Source organism: Ovis canadensis, chromosome 2 (genome assembly GCF_042477335.2).
Source record: "Ovis canadensis isolate MfBH-ARS-UI-01 breed Bighorn chromosome 2, ARS-UI_OviCan_v2, whole genome shotgun sequence".
NCBI classification, from domain to species: domain Eukaryota; kingdom Metazoa; phylum Chordata; class Mammalia; order Artiodactyla; family Bovidae; genus Ovis; species Ovis canadensis.
The window spans coordinates 38,820,964-38,827,056 of record NC_091246.1 but is presented as its reverse complement, the minus strand read 5'-3'; positions in this window follow the sequence as shown (position 1 = coordinate 38,827,056).

Sequence of the window (6,093 nt, the reverse complement as noted above, 5' to 3'; positions counted from 1 at the left end):
GTGTCATCTGCGTATCTGAGGCTATTGATATTTCTCCCTGCAATCTTGATTCCAGCTTGTGCTTCATCCAGCCTGGCATTTCCCATGATGTACTCTGCATATAAGTTAAATAAGCAGAGTGACAATATACAGCCTTGATGTACTCCTTTCCCAATTTGGAACCAGTCTGTTGTTCCATGTCTGGTTCTAACTGTTGCTTCTTGACCTGCATACAGACTTCTCAGGGGGCAGGTAGGTGGTCTGGTATTCTATTGCCTCCACTAGCTTTGTTCGTAGTGAAGCTTCCTAAGGCCCACTTGACTTCGCATTCCAGGATGTCTGGTTCTAGGTGAGTGATCACACCATCGTGGTTACCTGGGTCATTAAGAGCTTTATTGAGTAGTTCTTCTGTGTATTCTTGCCACCTCTTCTTAATATTGCCCGCTTCTGTTAGGTCCATACCACTTCTATTCTTTTCTGTGCTCATCTTTGCATGAACTGTTCCCTTAACATCTCTAATTTTCTTGAAGAGATCTCTTAGTCTTTCCCATTCTGTTCTTTTCCTCTATTTCTTTGCACTGATCACTGAAGAAGGGTTTCTTATCTCTCCTTGCTATTCTTTGGAACCCTGCATTCAAATGGGTGTGTCTTTCCTTTTCTCCTTTGCCTTTAGCTTCTCTTCTTTTCTCAGCTATTTGTAAGCCCTCCTCAGACAATCATTTTGCCTTTTTGCATTATACTATTATATTTCAATTAAAAAGCTATTATACTTCAAATAAAAATTTTCTTAAAGAAATAATTTTTTTGAAAAGTCATGCCCCGAAAAATTCATCATCAAACCATTCCAAACTGGAATTAACACAAATTCTATCAACAGAATAATGGATAAATAGTACAGTGACTATTGTAAGCATAATGATGAACAAAAGAACCCAGATACAGCATAGTATATAATGTATGAGTCCTCCCATCAAGCATTAAAACAGGACAATTCGCTGTTGGCTGAGAGGTTATCCTTGGGGACAGTTGTGACTGGAAGGGGATGAAAGGGGGCAGTTCTGGGTACTGACGATGCTCTGTTTTTTTTGTCTGGTTGTTGACAACATGGTATGTTCCACCTGTGAACACTTAGTAATCTGCATTCTTATGGCATGGACATTTTTCTCTCAGAATGTGCTTTAATATAAGATTATTAGTCAGAGAAGAATTACCGAATAGGAATATGAAATCTCTACAGGTTTTTTTTTTGTTTCATAAAAATATGGAATTACATTTTTATTCTTGAATATTAAATTTTTGTGAATTGTAAATAATTTCTCTCTACCCCCACAATACCATCGCTGAACAAATATTTCCAGGGTAAGAATCAAGCATTTATCCTGGCTTCTCTGTACAAAATATACCACTGGTAACCACATAGTAGAAGAGGGGAAGTATCTCTGGATAAAAGCATTTTATCTAATAAATGAAAAAGAACGATGGATTTGCAGTGCAATGAGTGACTGGATCAAGACAATGAGAGTCAACAGCTGCTAAGAGCACAAAAAGAGAGACAATCAGATAGGCGACTCCTGGTGAATGTGCAGAATATCACACAGTTTTGCCAAAGGATTTGAACCTGAGTCTGGGCTTCCCTGGTGGCTCAGACAGGAAAAAATCTTCCTGTAACGCAGGAGACCTGGGTTCAAACCCTGGATTGGGAAGATCCCCTGGAGAAGGGAATGGCAACCCGCTCCAGTGTTCTTGCCTGGAGAATTCGGTGGGCAGAGGAGCCTCACAGGCTACCGTCTACAGGGTTGCAAAGAGTCGGACACGACTGAGCAACTAACACTTTCACTTTCTGATCAAGTCTCTGGGTTCAGCTGCTAATTTGTAGGAAATAGAAAGGAGAGAAGAACTGTGCTACGAGTAAGCAGTTTAGAATCAAGTGTGTAGGATAGTCAATAGGGCAAATGTTCCAGATTCCTTAATAGATAGACTATAGGAACAACAGAGAGTTGGAGGGGAAATCTATGGATTAAAACTGATATAAAATGTGAACTTTAAAAAATGAGTAAAATTAAACTATAGTCTGTAGAAATGGACATTTCTGTGAGCTCTATGAAAGTCGGTATAGCAGTTACTTTGGGAGAAGGAAAAGAACAGGGATTGTGATTGAAATGGGCCGTGAGTCTTCCCCTGGGTCAGGACTACAAAAAGACCTTTTAACAACGCATTAGGCTATACTTTGTTTGGAAAGGCATTCTGTGTTTATGATTTGTTCTTACAATAAAATAGTTTTAAAAGTCAATGAAATCATATATTAAGTTATTGACATTTCTTTATTGTTCTTTGAAAATAAAATCTCTTGGCCATTTGCCTAAACTTGCCCCTTTTGGGAAAGTTACACAGATAGAAGGTGCTTTTACTGTTCTTAAAAGCAATGTTTGAATTACTCTCTGGTTTAGAAGAAAGCTTCATGAGCAGCATACTGATTCTGTTGTTTAGCAAATTGTAATTGACCTAAAATATTTCCAGGTGTTAAATGCCACTTAATTCACCAGTATTTGAAAACTTTCTGTGTATTAATGGTTATCATCAATTGCACTTAAAGATTGCAATTACAAAGTTTTCTCACTATTTAGGAAGGAGATACTAATTAACAAAACAGAAAAAGGGACTTTGAGCAGTTACACTCCTCTATAAAAACAGCCTAAGAGTGCATCAGCAGATGAATGCATAAAGATGTCGTATACCTTGGGGTGTGGTGCAAGTGCTGAGTCGCTCAGTCATGTCCGACTCTTTGTGACCCCATGCACCGTAGCCCACCAGGCTTCTGTGTCCATGGGATTCTCCAGGCAAGAATACGGGAGTGGGTGGCCATGCCCTTCTCCAGGGAATCTTCCTGAATTGGGGATTGAACCCGTGTCTCTTCTGTCTGCATTCGCCTGCACTGGCAGGTGAGTTCTTTACCACTAGCCCCATCTGGGAAGTCTGTCATGTATATATATAATATATATTATAGTATATATATAGTATAGTATATATATACATGTATGTGTGTGTGTGTATATATATATATATATATATATATACATATATATATATATACACAGAATGAAATAATATTCAGCCATGAGAAAATAGATCGTCCTGCCATTTGTGGCAACATGTCTGGACCTTGAGGATATTAGGCTGGTTCTGTACTCTTGTCTCTTGTGGCTCTTTAAAAAAAAAAAATCTTCTCACTGTAAGAGAGGAATTCTGGGGCCCCTCTGGTTTCTTTGGGACTCAAAGGCTGTGATACCCACAGATTTCTCTTTCCCTAGCCCACTTCAGAGCCATAAGTGGTTAATCTTCGTGTTTAGGTCTGTCTTTCAATTTTCTATTTCTTAACAATGCTTTTCAACACTGTGTGTTCAGAGTGTGTTTACAATAGAAGTGTTCCTAACAAAAGGTTTTTAACCCTGTGGATGCTAAGAGAGGTAATATCTACCATTGCTATGAGTTAAAATACTTCAACTGAAGGTGAGTTTAACAGATTGAAACATGTTCCATCAACCAGAAGAGCTCAAAACATTGCCCTTCATTATGTAATGGTTACGCATTTTAATCCTAAGAACAATTATCCTACTAGATCAGAGAGCTTTCAGGGCTAGAAAGAGGCTCTTCTTAGGAATCTTTGTCCATCATATAATTTTTATGTGATAAGTGGTGCTCCGTAAAAACAGGAGTAGCTCTAAAATAAAGATAATGAACTGTCCTGGTTTAGTAATGCTTGGGAAAATCGGGCACTTTTTGTTACATCCATTATTGCATCATTTGCACATTAGCCTTCTTTTAAATATTGAACAAAATGACACTCTGGGAACATACATAAAGATATTAGAGGAAAAATACATATTTTCATTAGTTGTGGTCATCGTGTCTTTTGGTCAATTAGAGTAGGAAGTTGTCTCACTAATGGACAGGTCTTCCTTATATTGAAATTATATTTCAAATCAATTTCTTTTCAATATTATCATTGCTTTTCATAGCTTACCTGCATTATTATTGCTTTAGTCATAGATGAGAGAAACTCTCCAGTATTAAATATATATATATATATATATATATATATAGGGAGAAGTTAGTATAATTTTCAGATTACCACAGATGTTAAAATTCCAAGAGCTCAAATAATTGTCAATTTTGCCCATTTTGAAGCTGCATTTTTAAATTTCATAGTTATAGTAGTTAAAAATAAAACAAAAGCAAAGGCTGTAACAACGCCTTAGAAGAATTAAGAAAAAAATTTAAATAAAAACTATTATTAGTTAATTGGGCAAAAATGTCAAATAAAAACTTCTTTGCCTGCACCATTGTGGGGAAAAAATGATAGTTTTGTTGAAGAAAAGAAAGAAAATTCTCTCTCTAAAAACTGATGATAGAGATTGCAGATTGAACTTGAACTTTTATTTCTCCTCCCTCCAAAAACAGAAAGTAACAGAAATGGGATTATGTAAGTGTGTGTGCATAGCTGTGCCTGGCTCTTTGCAACCCCATGAATTGTAGCCCACCAGGCTCTTCTGTCCATGGAATTTTCCAGGCAAGAATACTGGAGCATGTTGCCATATCCTGCACAAGGGGAACATCCCGACTCAGGGATGGAACTTTCATCTCCTTCGTTTATAGCATTGACAGGCGGACTCTTAACCACTGAGCCACCTGAGATGATATCTGATAAGAGAGACATTTTCAAATACAAAAACTCTCAAAAAATGTATCCCCTATATTTCCTTTCTTACTGAGTTACTGGAAGTGATATTTTATTAAAACAATGTAATAAATGAAAAGATAGAAAGGTTGGTATACTAGGATAAGGGGGATGCCCTAGAATAGAGCATGCATGTTTAGTCACTCCAGTCATGTTCGACTTTTTGTGACCCCATGGACTGGAGCCCCCCGCCCCCCACCCCAGACTCCTCTGTCCATGGGATTCTCCAGGCAGCAATACTGGAATGAGTTGCCGTGTCCTCCTCCAGGGGATCTTCCTGACCCAGAGATTGAATCCATGACTCATTTCTCCTGCATTGACAGGCAGGTTCTTTACCACTAGCGCCACCTAGGAAGCTCACTAGAATAGAGCGGGGGAGAGAATTCCTAAGGTGATAATGAAAATAAATCCTGCGGTGACAGCCAGACAGCCATCGATGCCATTGGTCTTGACATCAGGGTGTTGTCGTAAAGCAGGGAAAATTGATAGACGATATGGGGGAGAGTAGTAGTGAGTAGGGATGCATTTATAAGTACAGAGGAAATGACAACAGCAAAACAAAGGAATCATTTTCTCCAAAAAGAACTAAATCTTGCAAGAAAGGAGAAGATATTTTAGAATGTAGCATAACTTATGCCAGAGTACATGATTAATAATGCATCAGTCAGTCAGTCAGTTCAGTGGCTCAGTTGTGTCCAACTCTTTGCGACCCCATGAATCACAGCACACCAGGCCTCCCTGTCCATCACCAACTCCTAGAATTTACTCAAACTCATATCCATCAAGTTGGTGATGCCATCCAGCCATCTCGTCCTCTGTCGTCCCCTTCTCCTCCTGCCCCCAATCCCTCCCAGCATCAGAGTCTTTTCCAATGAGTCAACTCTTCGCATGAAGTGGCCAAAAGTATTGGCGTTTCAGCTTCAGCATCAGTCCCTCCAATGAACGTCCAGGACTGACATCCTTTAGAATGGACTGGTTAGCTCTCCTTGCAGTCCAAGGGACTCTCAAGGTCTTCTCCAACACCATAGTTCAAAAGCATCAGTTCTTCAGCGCTCAGCTTTCTTCACAGTCTAACTCTCACATCCATACATGACCACTGGAAAAACCATAGCCTTGACTAGATGGACCTTAGTCAGCAAAGTAATGTCTCTGCTTTTGAATATGCTATCTAGGTTGGTCATAACTTTCCTTCCAAGGAGTAGAGTAAGCATCTTTTAACTTCATGGCTGCAATCACCATCTGCAGTGATTTTGGAGCCCCAAAAATAAAGTCTGACACTGTTTCCACTGCTTCCCCATCTATTTCCCATGAAGTGATGGGACCGGATGCCATGATCTTCGTTTTCTGAATGTTGAGCTTTAAGACAACTTTTTCATTCT